Source organism: Balaenoptera ricei, chromosome 4, assembly GCF_028023285.1.
Source record: "Balaenoptera ricei isolate mBalRic1 chromosome 4, mBalRic1.hap2, whole genome shotgun sequence".
Taxonomy (NCBI): Eukaryota; Metazoa; Chordata; class Mammalia; order Artiodactyla; family Balaenopteridae; genus Balaenoptera; species Balaenoptera ricei.
The window spans coordinates 31,045,323-31,061,675 of NC_082642.1; the positions used below are offsets into that span (position 1 = coordinate 31,045,323).

The 16,353-nt window shown below is 38.0% G+C and overlaps 1 pseudogene; it reads left to right on the forward strand.

Annotated features, from left to right (window-relative positions):
• Window positions 1-7,418: 7,418 nt before the first annotated feature.
• The window catches only part of LOC132365142 (vacuolar protein sorting-associated protein 72 homolog), a 41,729-nt pseudogene continuing 32,794 nt past the window's right edge, over window positions 7,419-16,353 (forward strand).

Here is a 16,353-nt window from a genome sequence, read left to right on the forward strand (position 1 = left end):
ATATATTTATAATTTTTATATCTTCTTCATGGATTGATCCCTGGATCATTATGTAGTGTCCTTCCTTGTCTCTTGTAACATTCTTTATTTTAAAGTCTATTTTATCTGATATGAGTATAGCTACTCCAGCTTTCTTTTGATTTCCATTGGCATGGAATATCTTTTTCCATCCCCTCACTTTCAGTCTGTATGTGTCCCTAGGTCTAAAGTGGGTCTCTTGTAGACAGCATATATATGGGTCTTGTTTTTGTATCCATTCAGCCAGTCTATGTCTTTTGGTTGGGGCATTTAATCCATTCACGTTTAAGGTAATTATCGATATGTATGTTCCTATGACCATTTTCTTAATTGTTTTGGGTTTGTTTTTGTAGGTCCTTTTCTTCTCTTGTGTTTCCCACTTAGAGAAGTTCCTTTAGCATTTGTTGTAGAGCTGGTTTGGTGGTGCTGAATTCTCTTAGCTTTTGCTTGTCTGTAAAGCTTTTGATTTCTCCATCAAATCTAAATGAGATCCTTGCCGGGTAGAGTAATCTTGGTTGTAGGTTCTTCCCTTTCATCACTTTAAGTACATCATGCCACTCCCTTCTGGCTTGCAGAGTTTCTGCTGAGAAATCAGCTGTTAACCTTACGGGAGTTCCCTTGTATGTTATTTGTCATTTTTCCCTTGCTGCTTTCAATTATTTTTTCTTTGTCTTTAATTTTTGCCACTTTGATTACTATGTGTCTCGGCGTGTTTCTCCTTGGGTTTATTCTGTATGGGACTCTCTGCGCTTCCTGGACTTGGGTGGCTATTTCCTTTCCCATGTTAGGGAAGTTTTCGACTATAATCTCTTCAAATATTTTCTCTGGTCCTTTCTCTCTCTCTTCTCCTTCTGGGACCCCTATAATGCGAATGTTGTTGCGTTTAATGTTGTCCCAGAGGTCTCTTAGGCTGTCTTCATTTCTTTTCATTCTTTTTTCTTTAGTCTGCTCCGCAGCAGTGAATTCCATCATTCTGTCTTCCAGGTCACTTATCCGTTCTTCTGCCTCAGTTATTCTGCTATTGATTCCTTCTAGTGTAGTTTTCATTTCAGTTATTGTATTGGTCATCTCTGTTTGTTTGTTCTTTAATTCTTCTAGGTCTTTGTTAATCATTTCTTGCATCTTCTCAATCTTTGCCTCCATTCTTATTCCAAGGTCCTGGATCATCTTCACTATCATTATTCTGAATTCTTTTTCTGGAAGGTTGCCTATCTCCACTTCATTTAGTTGTTTTTCTGGGGGTTTTTCTTGTTCCTTCATCTGGTACATAGCCCTCTGCCTTTTCATCTTCTCTATCTTTCTGTAACTGTGGTTTTTGGTCCACAGGCTGCAGGATTCGGTGTCATACATTTTTAAAAATTATTTTATAACTGTATTTCATTATGATTGGTTTCCTTCATAATTCTTATAATTTCAGTATGACTGATTTCCTTTATAATCCTTTGTATCTTTATGTATTTAAAGCATCATTCTGTTAAGGTCTCAGGGGGTTCACCAGCATGCCAAATCAGTCCATGATACAAAACAGACAAGAAGTCCTGTTCTAGGATCATGGTTGAAGAAGGAAAGAGAGTAGAGGGAAAAAGCCCTTCTGATGAAGTGCCCCCAGCATTTGCTGCTCACATGCCATTGTTGAGAACTTAGTTATGGGGCCACATCTAGCTGGGAAATGTAGTTTCAAGATGGAAGGTAATGTGTCTTGCTAAAACTTGAGGATGAGTGAGTGGGGGTTAAATTACCAAGGGAGTATTGAACCATGGGGCCAGGGACAATTCATGGTCTTCTTCCAGAGTTCTCTAGGGCTCTACTTCTTCTCTGTTGACTATCCTCACTTTGTCTTTCTGTTCCTCATCCAGTCCCTTAGAGGCTGTTCTTCCTTCTCAGTGATGAGTGGGTTTGTTCTCTGCTTGTCCACTCCAACCATCCTCTTCTGAACAGTCAGTGTCATAAAAAAAAAATGAAGTTTTGCCATTTGCAACAACATGGATGGACCTGGAGGGTATTATGCTTAGTGAAATTAGTCAGATGGAGAAAGACACTATATGTTTTCATTTATATGTGGAATCTGTAAAATAAAAGAAACGAATGAATATAGCAAAACAGAAACAGACCCACAGATAAGAGAACAAACTAGCGGTTACCAATGGGGACAGGTAAGATAGAGGTAGAGGATTGAGAGGTACAGGCTACTAGTTATAAAATAAATAAGCTACATGGATGTAATGTACAGCACAAGGAATATAGCCAATACTTCATAATAACTTTATATGGAGTATAATCTTTAAAAATATCGAATCACTATGTTGTACACCTGAAACTAATATAAGTTAGTCAACTATACTTCAACTAAAAAACAACTTGCTCACAAAACAGATCTGAATATGTATGTGTGCAGACAAAGATACACACACATGTATACATATAGTCTTTAAAACATAGATAGATGGTCAGGATTGATCAGATTCAATGCAAAAAATATCTATAGTAAATATCTTAAACCATGGTAATCACCTGTTAAAATACATTTCCACTGGAAAAAACTATGCTAAAATTAGCAAGCTGATATGTCAAAATTAAAAAGGCTGACAGGAGGATCTCAAAATATATCGTCTCCAAATAAATACAAAGTGAAAATATAGTAACTTTCCAGTGGAGAAATCTGGTAGACAACCCCTTAATCAAGGTTAATAATAATAGTGACATACATAGTCTTAATAATAAGACAGTGACAATGTGCATCGCTTGAGACAATACCCTGGGAAGGCACATCATCTCTGTGATGTTCTGCCCCCAAATCCATAGCCGTAAGGTAATCATGATAAAACATCCAGCAAATCCAAATTGAGGGACATTCTAATTGTATTATATTATAATATATTATTAGATTATATTGTATTATATTACAATACAACTGACCTGCGCTCTTCAAAGTGTCAAGGTTATGAAAGACGAAGACTGAGGAACTGTCACAGATTGGAGGAGACAGAGGAGGGAGAAAAACAAAATGCAATGAGAAACATGGCATTAATGGGTAAGCTGACAAAATTCAAACAAGGTCTGTAGCTTAATAGTATTGTAACAATGTTAATATCCTGGGTTCATTAACGGTACTGTGGTTATGTAAGATGGTTAACATTAGGGGCAAATGGATTAAGAGTATACGAGAACTTCTCTGTACTAGTTTTGCAACTTTTCTATTAATTTAAAGTTATTACAAAATAAAAAGTTAAAAAAAAGACAGGCAGTTACAGAGATTGGGCTGTCCTGGGTGGTAGCACCTTGCTAGGGATTTTACTACTGAGTGAGGGTCAAGAACTAGTGTATCTATCTCCATCTCAGTCAAAGCTGAAAAAGCAACTCCAGCCAGGCTGTCTCTAGCCTCTGGGTCAAGACACCACTTTGAGCCAATGGCTCAGGCAGAATACAGTAGAGCATATTGGCTATAACGACATGCTTTGGTATCAGAGATATGGGTTTCAACGTGGTTTCTTCTCTTAACAATTGTGTACCTTTCATAAGGTATTTACCTTCTCTGAACCTCAGTTTCCTCACCTTTACAATGGGAGAATATAATACTTATCTTACAGGGTTGTTGGGGTGTATTTAAAAAGAATGTCTCTGAAGCCAACCAGTGTTCAATAAATAACTATTATTATTGCCCTGTAAAGAGAGGTCTGGGAAGAATCTTATGACCATTTAAGCTTAAGCGAAGCATCCACGTAAGTATTTATAAAGTGCTTCAAATATACCACATATGCTCCAAGCCTAGTTACCATTAGTGATGCTAAGGTCATTATAGTGCTATGGGCTTTAACTAAACTTACAGCACTGTTGGGGAATCTAATTTAATTGAGATGTACTCTAATTTGGATTACATTTTTTTTTTCTAATTTAATTCCTCATGCCTTATATTTTCACGTAGTTGTTAGTGTATAAATTATTAATTTAGTCACTTTCTTTGATTATATTTTTTCTGGCATTGCTCATCAGTGCTAACATGTTTAAATATTGGTCTCAGTGGTTGCTGGAAGCAAAGTTATGTAGGAGGGAAACATCCCCATTGACCCAACTCTAATAAAAAAGCTGCTTTGTTTACATTGTTTCATAACACAAAGCTGGACTTTGTGTCTGACCACTTTTGCCTACTGGTTTTAGTACTGTCATCATTCAGTCTCTTTGGGGAGAATAAACTAGGGGAGTCTAGGATCCCCTTGGAGGTTGTCACTTTTCCTGTGCTCCATACCTCTTGCTCTGCCCATCTGGACCAGTGCTACTCAGTGTGGTCTGTGGACTTGTGCCAGTCTGCAAACTCTCACTGGTACATGGCAGAAACTGAGAGTAAGCGTTCAGAGACTCTGATAGCAATTTGACGGAGTTATTTTTTGTTTGTTCAATAAAATTTGAAAAAGGGCTTGTATTTTGTATTCTTTGCTTTTTCATTTCATTTTTCTAGTAATTTATCATTATTATATTTGAAGAAAGTGTCAGCCTGTGACAAATTAGAAAAAGAAAACACAAAACCTGGTCCTTCCTCACAGATAAAGAAGCACTGATCTAAATCATAAGGCATATCTGGCAAAAGACTATCCCAATGTGTAATTGAAAGTAATCAATAAAGAGGAAGGCATTCTCATCTAACTCCACGCATTTCATAAATACAACTTGAGCTAAGGTTACTGCCTGGAAGCATCTATGTACAGATTAGGAGCATTTGTCTGTGTGAAATTTCCTGTTGCTTGTGAACATGCCTAAGGGTTGGAGTGGGGTGAGGGGTGTTTTTCTGCCCAGGAACTTTGTCCTAGTGTATATAGTAAACCTACCTTGTAATAACTACCACAATTGTCTCCTGACTGGCCCCCTGTTTCCACTCTGGCCCATAATTTCTCCTCCACACTGTGGCCAGGATAACAGCCTTAGCAAAATGCAGTTTTATCTTGTTACCCTGATGCTTAAAATCCATCAGGAAATTTCCATCATCCACAGGATGAATTTCAAACTCTTTAGCCTCCAGTCCCAGGTCCTCTATGATGCGATCCTGGTTTATTTCTCTAACCTGTGCATTTTAGGAAGATTTTCCCTCCTTGTCCACCTCCTTATCCCTCCTGTCTTTGAAGGGCCTTCTCAAGTGTCACCTTATCTGTGAACCTTTTTCTAAACACCCCACTCACTCCCCTGTAGAATTGACCCCTCCCTCTTTAATGCTGCCTACTAGTTTCTAGAACTGCAGCAAACTTCTTTAGTGAGGGTTTGGAAATCAAATTAAGCAAAAACCCAAAGATCTTGCTATTCAATTCTTAAATCGAGAGTTAGATGTTGGGTATTTCTTTTTGGTGCTATTTGTAGGGGGAGGCACAGTGGATACTGATCTCTGTAAAGTTCTGCAAGACACCACAGAGGACAGTTTCCCAAGCATGGACCACTGAGTGGTGCCAGGGGAGTGGGTGAAGATGGCACATTTCCTGCCTCAGCTGCTCCCCGTCCCGGGGCACCGCTTAAGGAAGGCAGTTACCCAATTGGGTAACGAGATTATGATTTAGCTCACTAAACTAGTCATTCGGCTGTTTACTGAATGACATTCTAAAACACCCAGCGAGTGTAGACTGGTACTTACTTTTATAACACATCCTGATTAATAACTTTAGTGCACTCTCTTTTCAGGTTCAGAAGCTGTGTGTGAAGTTTCGTGTGATTCAATTAAAAGCAATGCCATGTTTGTAAAGAGGTAAAGGCCTATCTAAACTCTTATTCTATAGCAGTTGATTAGGCATTTGGTGAAACGCTATCTGATATATGGAAATATTCCTCACTGTAGGCAATATTTGGATTCAACAAACCATTACTTGTTCAAAATCCAATCAATGGATGCAGTTATTATAATAACTTGGTTTACCATTGATGCCAGAATATATTGTGAGTTTGAGTTGAATTAGCTTTATATGCCATGCAGATTTCAGAGTTTTTCAGTTGGATATTAATTGGACGTTAGTGACTGGTGCAATCCCTTCATTTTTTTCTTTTTTTAATGAAGAATCTGAGTGCTGTAGAGGTGAAATGGGTTGTTTAAAACAGCGGTCCCCAACCTTTTTGGCACCAGGGACCGGGTTCGTGGAAGACAATTTCTCTACAGATCAGCAGGGGGCGGGGGATGAGGTATGATTTCGGGATGATTCAAGCGCATTACATTTATTGTGCGCTTTATTTCTATTATTATTACATTGTAGTATATAATGAAATAATTATACAACTCACCATAATGCAGACTCAGTGGGAACCCTGAGCTTGTTTTCACTTGCCACTCACTGATAGGGTTTTGTTATGAGTCTGCAAACAGTTGATTTATTATGGTCTCTGTGCAGTCAAACCTCTCTGCTAATGATCTGTATTTGCAGCCGCTCCCCAGCGCTAGCATCACCGCCTCAGCTCCACCTCAGATCATCAGGCATTAGATTCTCATAAGGAGCACGCAACCTAGATCCCTCACATGTGCAGTTCACAGTAGGGTTTGCGCTCCTATAAGAATATAATGCCGCTGCTGATCTGACAGGAGGCGGAGCTCAGGCAGTAATGTGAGCGATGGGGAGCGGCTGTAAATACAGATGAAGCTTCGCTCACTCGCCCACCGCTCACCCCCTGCTGTGCAGACCATGGCCCAGGGGTTGGGGACTCCTGGTCTAAAAGTCACACATATACTTATTGGCTGAGCTATACCCAGAACCCAGATGATAACTGTATCTCCTGAATAAGTATCAGGATATATGGCTCGACAAAGGCAATCTTCTGATGCGTAAATTTCTTAATAAGAAAAGTCTTTCAGAAGTATCATATTTGTAACACATTGAACAAAGAACCTTCACTGATGAAAAGAAAATGAGTTTGAGTCTGTCCTGGGCTATCCAGTTTATCTTTCCCATGGACTCAACAGCACAGAGGGAAGATGTCCATTTATGATCTCAGGGCTGGTGTTTACTTCTCTTTGATGTGATTTCCTTGTTCTGTCAACTGCCTTTTACCAGCAGCTCTTCTCTGCCAGCAACCTAGACTGACATAGACCAAGTTAGGCTTCCAAATTACCACTGGGTGTTTGAATGTTTGCCCTTGCATAGAGGTTGAAGAGTTTGGAGAAAGAAAGCAAAAGGGTGGAAAGGCATGAACCTGTAGCAGGAAGGGCAAGCTGCTCACATGGGTTTATGTGTCCCCTTTCCACTGTATGGAATCATTACTGGAAAGCGGCCATTCAGCCATGATCTACATTTCCTAGTCCCAACTCCTTAAACCCCCCAGGCCTTGTTTTATATCTAGTTGTGGCCCCCTTACTAGTCTTCACCAATGGAATGTGAGTGGGAGTGATATATTATTTTCAGGTCAGTGTTTTCCTTTCTGTTAGCTGGGTGCCCTAGGGGATGGCGAAGCCAAAGATGGAAGGAAACCAGGTCCCTAAAGCACCACATGGAGGACGGGACCTCCCCGGTGAGGCAGTGGTTAAGAAACCACCTGCCAATGCAGGGGACACGGGTTCGAGCCCTGGTCCGGGAAGATCCCACATGCCGTGGAGCAACTAAGCCCGTGCGCCACAACTACTGAGCCCACGTGCCACAACTACTGAAGCCCGTGTGCCTAGAGCCTGTGCTCCTCATCAAGAGAAGCCCCCGCTTGCCGCATCTAGAGAAAAGCCCGCACGCAGAAACAAAGACCCAACGCAACCAAAAATAAATCAATAAATAAATTTATAAAAAGAAAAAAAAAAGCACCACATGGAGGAGATTGTCCTGCTAACTAGAAAAAACTCTCAGACTCTTACATGAACAAAAAATAACTTCAAATGTGTTTTTGAGTCTTTATACATTTTGGGTTTGTTATTGCAGCCAGCACTCCCCTAAATAACACAGAGCCTCCAGTTCTTAAGAGTTTTGTTTCCACTTTGAAGTTAGACATTCACCTAAAAATTAGTTACATGTATTTTTACAAAATATTTAATTTAATTGAACACTCCAAGTCTTCAGAGAGGCCTCAATTTTCCCTGAGAGATTAATAAAGCAAAATGGATTGAGACAGTTGATGAAGCGTCATATAAACAAATAACTTACTTGTCTAAATTTTGCTGATATCATGCTGTTCACTTCCAAATAAGTTCACTTTTAATTTTAATATCCTTGTATAGATGTGAAGAATGTTGTTCTTTAAATATAGACTGTAATTTTTACATGTTATGCTCATTTCATAGTGGTATTTATTTATACTTCACCTCTTTCCAAAAGAGTTTGCAATGACTTATAAAATGCGACTTAGCAACAAGGTTAATAAAATAGAAAAGCAGGGTATAGGAAAAAGGACAAGGAAAATATGCTAACTTCAACCGTTCACGTGGTTGCTGTGATTGGGTTTCGACCTTAAGTCTAAGCTTCTTGGCAGGTGGGGTACGAGGGAAGCATGATAAATTACAAATCAGCCATCAGAAAGGAGGAAGTGTACTCCTTTCTCAGGGAAGGCAAAGCTTTGTCTGGGACCCAAGTCTCAAAGAAATGGCCCTCAGTGTTTTCATCTCAGGGGAGTCAGACCTACTAGCAGTGAAATCAAAATGGAATTTTCTAAACTTTGGTTAGTTTTGTGAAATGAATTCTTAATGATACTGAAAAGGGAAGAAACTGTTAGGTTAAGTAATTACTAAAAGCCTTTTGTTTATTTTTATTTTCCACATATCTTAACCCTTGGGAACTTAGGGGTAGCTTGCAGATGACGATCTCTGATATGTTCACTTATAAAAGTAAACTTCTTTGGCTCTGGATGGATACGCTCCAGACTGAATTACTGGTTTGATTCTAGAAGTATTTTGAACAAATTATGCCATTAGTCAAGGTGAATTGATATTTGAAGGTGATTATTTTATCTTTCTTGGGAGGGGATTTGGTTTTCTCAATGTATGAACTTTGGAGTTTTCAAAAATTGAGGATTCTTAGGTTGGCATTTCTAAGTAAGTACCGCTATGTTGTAGCACAAGCCACCCTAATTAGACATGTTCAGTACAGGTTTTTCTCAACTTGGATTTCATGTGCTCAAAGAATATTGCAGCTGGAGATTGTCTCATCCAGCCATCACTGTTTTAGATGAGACGACTGAGGCTCCGACTGGGTACATGATCAGCCAGCAGTCCCACAGACAGTGAGACCAGCGCTTGTTTCTCTTATGTAACACATGCCTCTTTTAAGTACTAGTTTGGTGCTGTTCAATTTAATGCAATACGCTTTTATTAAAAATCAATGGTAGAGGGCTTCCCTGGTGGCGCAGTGGTTGAGAACCTGCTTGCCAATGCAGGGGACACGGGTTCGAGCCCTGGTCTGGGAAGATCCCACATGCCGCGGAGCAACTAGGCCTGTGAGCCACAACTACTGAGCCTGCGCGTCTGGAGCCTGTGCTCCGCAACAAGAGAGGCTGCGATAGTGAGAGGCCCGCGCACCGCGATGAGGAGTGGCTCCCGCTTGCCGCAACTAGAGAAGACCCTCGCACAGAAATGAAGACCCAACACAGTCAAAAATAAATAAATAAATTAATTAAAAAAAAAAAATCAATGGTAGAAAGGACCAGACAACCCTCCAAATATTTCTGAGCTCCTTAGAATTTTTGCTTATTTCTGTATTATATTAAACCCTGCTTCTTCCATAAAATACAGATAGGCAATGCAAAAGAGATCAAAGTGAAAATATTGAAATAATATGAAGAATTGAAATATTAATCTCTGATAGAATGATGTTACGTTCCAAATGGGTGGTACAATATATTGTCCTTCCTACTCTCTGAAGATTTCAAAGCACTTAACATGGGCTTAAAACTCATTAAGATGGGTGCTGAACCAGACACTGGATATTGTAACTTTATTCTTATTATTTATTTAATACCATCAGAGGAGTTAGTTCTCAGTGGGAATTGATAACTCTAAAAGAATGAAATATTTTCTTCGATATTCTAAAAGGACAAGTACCATTCAGCCAATACTTCTCTTCCAAAGATAATCAATGATGATGTGGGAAAATATTAACAAGTCACTCATAAAAAATTTTCCAAATGAATAAACTAATTGCATAATTTCAAAAAGTCTTTGTAAGTTTATATTGGTTTGATATGGTATGTGCTGCCTTATAGGAATAAAGGAGCTTGTAAGATTTTTATTAGTTAAGGAAGAAAAGAAGATGAAATTCACTTATTCTTTCTTACCAAGTAAAATTTAGAATTTCTTCATCTTTAAAGTTATCCATTGTATTGCAAATTCTTCCTTGCTCTAAAATAGGAGTGCTCTATTTTTAAAAAAGTGAATAGTACTCTATGTTGGCCATTGCCTTTTGAAATATGTTTTATTATTAGTATGCAATTTATATGGTCATTTTTGACCTTTTAAAATATTTAAGTGAATATGAATTTCTCTTTGTACATCAAAAAGTGGTTACTTGTTTTCTTGGATTTTGATTTTCTTAACAGAAAGTTGACCACAATTTGGCCAAATTAATTAAAAACATTAATCCATAAGAACATAAGGGTAATAAATGGATAGTCTATTTGGCCCTGGCTACCTTTCAATATGAGTGGTTAACTATCAATTAGAGACCTGTTATGCAGTCTAAGAATTTTTCATATTCAAAATCAAACTTTCAATCGTCTCTAAAATGACAGAGGCAGATGACATAGATGCAGTTTTGAGAAATGGTGAACTACACTGATAAAAGCTACTGTAAGCTTTTTAGGTGTGTAAGACAGGCTCGTATTCATGTACATTTTTGATCACTTGGTTTACATGTGAACATATCATGATTTTGGAAATGCTGCCTAAAGTTCTAGCTTAAAAGCAGAAACACTAGTAGGTTCAGTAAAGTGCATGGAGATCCTGGGCAGAGGATTTCAGACTCATTTCTGTATTATGCAAATTACAGAGGCGGTGCTAGAGGGGAGGGGGTTAATGACTATTAATTGGTGATAACAGGTTCCAGCCTCTTCTATCATTTATTCACGTAGTGAGGGAGAAAGGAGTAGGGCTGAGGGGTCATTGAAGAACTAACTCTGGATTTATGATTTGGGCTTATTTCATGTAGTATTTTTTTAACAGGAATAAACAGATGAAAATAAAAATCACCTAAAATTTATCATTTAAAGATAATGTTATTAACTTTTTGCTTATTTTAACACTATTAACATATGCTTTATGCACATAACGTTGAAAAATTTTTCTTTCAAAAATTGTGTCATGTTATATATGCCAGTTAAAATATATTATTCATTTAATCTCATAAATTTCCTCCATGTCAGTAAATATACTTCTAAAACCTTAATGGCGTTGTTTTCCATCATTCACCACTGTACCATCATTTATTTAACAAAACCTTTGGTTTTTGGACATTTAAGCTGTTCCAATTTTTTTGAGTGTAATAAAAAATGCTGTGATGATCATCTGTATATGTACACTTTTGTCCAATTAGTTCTTAAGATGAATTGCTAGAAGCAGAGTTATTATGTGAAAGGGCAAACAACTCTTTAAAGTTTTTGGTATATAGTGAAAACTTCCTTGCAGAATTTGTATCCATTTATATACCTGGGGACATATGAAATTCTCTTTTCCTCCAAATGTTGAAAATACCATAGTTTCTCCAATCTTTGCTAACTTGAAAAGACATAGACATACAGATTTCATTTTTAATTGCTGTTCTTAGATTACTAAAGATCAAATAAGCTGAATATTTTCTTCACATTTTTTGTATTTTCTATTTTTTTCTTTTTAATTGCCTATTTATGTCAATTTATTATTCAATGAATGTATTTATCTTTTTCTTAGTGATTTTAAAGCACCTTTGATACTAAGGACAGGAACTTTTCATCTGTCATATATGTTGCAACTATTTTTTTCTAAATTTTCCATTTGACTTTTAACTTTGCTGATGGTGAATTTTGATATGTAGGTTTAAAAAATGTAGTTATACCTTTCATTTATTTTATTAAAAAAATTTTTTTAAATTTTATATTAGAGTATAGTTGATTTACAATGTTGTGTTAGCTGCAGGTGTACAGCAAAGTGATTCATCCGTACATATACATATATCCATTCTTTTTCAGAGTCTTTTCCCATATAAGTTATTACAGAATATTGAATAGTCATACCTTTCAGCCTTTTTTTTTTTGGCTTCTATTTTGAGTGTCATGCTTAGAAAGCCCTTACCCATCATAACATTGAAAAATACTTGCCTATGATTCATTTAATCATTTTAATTTCTATATTTAACCTTTAAATTATTATGAAATATTTCACACATAGAAATTGGCATGAAGAATAATATAAAAGAGGCAATATATGTAATAGTCAATCAGCTTTTGAGCCTGATTTCATGGGTGTTTAAAATAAGTCTACAAATTCTTTGACACTCTTCCATTCAAAAGGTGGAGGTCTGGGACTTCCCTGGTGGTGCAGTGGTTAAGAATCCACCTGCCAATGCAGGGGACACGGGTTTGAGCCCTGGTCCGGGAAGATCCCACACGCCATGGAGCACCTAAGCCTGTGGGCCACAACTACTGAGCTTGTACTCTAGAGCCCGTGAGCCACAACTACTGAAGCCCATGCGGCCTAGAGCCCGTGCTCCACAGCAAGAGAAGCCACTGCAATGAGAAATCTGCGCACCGCAATGAAGAGTAGCCCCTGCTTGCCGCAACTAGAGAAAGCCCACGTGCAGCAACAAAGACCCAATGCAACCAAAAAAATTCCTTCCCCTGGAGTACGGGGTAAACTTAATGACCCACTTCTAATGAGTAGATATTGTAGAAATGATGGAGTGTGTCTTCAGACATTAGGTCATATAAGACATTGAGGCGTCTCTCTCTATTTCTCTCTCTCTCTCTCTTTCCCCTTCTCATGTTTCTTGCTCTGGGGGAAGTTAGCTGCCATGCCGTGAGTTCACTCAATCAACTCTATGAAGAGGTCCACGTGATGGGGAACTGAGGCCCTCTACCAGTAGCCAGTGAGGAAGACAATGGAGGCTTCAGGCCAACAGTTACATGAGTAGAGTTGGAAGTGATCTTTCAGCAACATCATGCTTTCAGATGATTACAGCCCCAGGTGACCCATTGGTTACAATATCATGAGAGTCCCTGGTGCAGAATCAGCCAAGCTGCTCCTAGATTTCTGACTTTCAGAATCTGTATGAAATAATAAATGTTAGTTGTTGAAGACTGCTAAGTTTGGGGATAATTTGTTATGTAAAAATAGATGACTAATACAATAAGCATGAATCGTCAAGGTGTGAGATTTTGTGCCTTAGTTTTCGTATTTTAAAATGGGGAAATAGTAGAATTTTCTTTGTAAGATAGATCTGAAATTTAAGTAAATTAACATTTGTATAGTACTTATAACAGTTCCTGGTGTGTAGTGAGCTAAAAGTTTTGCTATTATATAGCAAATATCCATATACTTCACCTAGCTTAAGAAATAAAATGTTACTGATAGAACTGAATACCCATTTATGTCCCTCCTCAAAAGTATATATTTAACTATTCAAACACCTGGAACTAATCTTGGTCATACAGTGAGGCAAAGATCCAATATAATATTTTTTTTCCCAAATGGATAACCAATTTTCTCAGCATGATTTGAGATTTCCCATTTATTTAAAGATCACTATTTTAATGTACTAAATGCTTACATATACTTTTATTTGTTTGAAGGTTTCTATCTTGCACCATTGAATAATGTCTACTCTGCCATCAGTAATGTGCTGTTTTAGTTATTATAGCTTCATGGTATATTCTGATGCTGGCAGTACAAGTTTCCCTTGATTATTGGGTAAGCAGCCTCTAAGATGGGCTTCTATGATCTCTGCCTCCTTGTATTCATGCCCTTGGTTATTCTCCTTTCCTTGAGTGTGGGCTGGATTTAGTGACTCCCTGGTGAATAAAATGTGGTAAAGGTAATGTTACGTCACTTCTGGTTACAAGAACGTTGTGGCTTCCATCTTGGATATTTTCTTGTTTTCTCACTTGCTTTGAGAGAAGCCAGCTGCTTCATTGTGAGCTGCCCTGTGGAGATGGCCAAGTGACAAGGACCCGAAGGGGGTCTCCTGATGACAGCCAGTGAGGAACTGAGGTGCTCAGTCCAATATAGCTCAGGAGGAATCAAATCCTGCCAACAACCACTTATGTAAGCTGGGAAGTGGATCCTACCCCAGTGGAGCCATTAGAGGAGATGACAGTTAATGACAGTCCCAGCTGAGACCTTGACTGTAACCTTGGGAGATAACTCGAGCCCGAGGCACCCAGCTAAACAACTTCGGTGTCCTGATTCACAGGAGCTAACATAATAAAAAGTTTGTTGTTTTAAGCTATTAAACTTTGAGGTAAGTTTTAATGCAGCAGTAGACAACTAACACAATTATTCTTTTCTTTTTTCTTTTTTTGCATTTTTCCCATTTATCCTTTCACAAGAACATCATTTCGCCTTATTCCAAAAATTTTAGAGGATTTTAATTGACATTGCATAATATTTCTAAATCATTTGGGGGTCAAATGACACCTCATGTAATGAGTTTTCTGATACAGAAATGTTATATTCCATTAAAATTACACAAGACTTCTTTTATGTGCCTCAAAAACATATAGAGTTTTCTTTATACATACTTCTTATTAGGTTTATTATTAACTATTTTATACTTTTCATTGGTGTTGCAAATGGGAAAATTTTCTACTTGATTATTGTTTGTATACAGGAAATTGATTTTTGTACATTTATCCACCAATTTATCACGTAAGTGAATTCTATTATTAGTTTTCATTGTTTTCCATTTTACTCTTGGATTTTCTACATACACAATGATCCACTATTCTTAGTAAAGCAGTCTAAAAGATACTGAGCACAGAAGCAAAAATGTATGTATGTGTGCATGTGTGTTGTGAATGTACCATGTGCATGCTGATGGAGATTCAAGAATTTGGAAAGAAATGAAAAGTAGCTATGGTTCACTCATTTCTTTCTCTGCATCATCTAGCATAGGTATCAGGATATAGAGGTTGCTGGGTGAGTGGTTATTGAGTGAATGAGTGAATGATCGGCCCACTCCTAGTTTGGCTTCCTCAGTCCTGCCTTCATGCCTGTCTGGGAGCCAGCTCATTGTGAAGACCCATCATGCCCTGAGCTGAGCACATGGTGGGTATGACATCTGCTAAGTCCTCAGCACTCCACTAACATAATGTAAATAAGTAAGTACATAGCTTACCCTCAAAGACCTAATGAGCTACTGGGGGGCGGGGGAGACAATATGAGCACACGTGCAGTCGTTAGAGAATAGGTTAATACTAGATTGTGAGGTTCTTCCCTGGACCCACATGGTGCTGGTATAACCTAATCAAAGGTACCTCGCATTTGAGCAGGACTCATGAAGAAGATGCTGGGCCTACACTGAACAAGGCTGGGTTTGTAAAAAGGTGACGTTTGAGAGGGGGTCAGGATCCTATGTGAAGGAGTGTATTGGTTGCCCCGTCCAAAGGGCAAAAAGAGGCACAAAACCAGGCAACAAATCTGAAAACTGCATGGACAGAAAGTCTCATCAAGAACATGCTGGGACAAATGTCTTAGAACCAAAGTGGTGGTAACATAGGAACTCAGCATTTTTCTGGTGCCTGTGCATGACCAGGGATAGGAGTGGGGACAGGATACTTGAAGGAACCTCACAGGGTTGGGCTGCACTGACTGCCAAGGAAAGTGTTACTCAGAGGAGAGAAACAGAAGTCAAGGGTTCTGTAGGAGTGAGATTCTAGTCAAGGGACAAGGGAAACCAGAGGAGGATTTTCAGTTTAGGAAAGACAGGGTCTGGTTTACTTTTTAAACACTTCTTTAAGCTGTTACAGTGGAGGATTACTGGACTGAATGTCAATACTATGACATAGTATGAGTGTGTTTCATGTTTGGTAATTGCAATCATTGTTGCTTTTGTTGTGGTCATCCATGTACAATGCTTGGTGTCAGTCGATTTATCTCTTGTAAAAATAAAATACAGTGTGTGTGTGTGAAAAAAAAAAAAAAAAAAAAAAGAATAATAAAAAAAAAAAAAAAAGAAAATCATAAGGAAGAGAAAATACTTTTATAGTGCTGTGCTGTACTTATCAATACTGTAAGTTTACATTATCTGTTTACAAGATGAATTGTCTGTCAGTACCTACATCAACATTGTTTTATATGATACAAAACACTTAGATGTTATATGTATTACTGACACTAGACATCAAAAATGAAAAAATAAGATGAAAATTTATAATGACATGCATTGATAATGCAGAAGCAGCAATACGATTGCTTCATGGTAGTCCAGCCTATATACT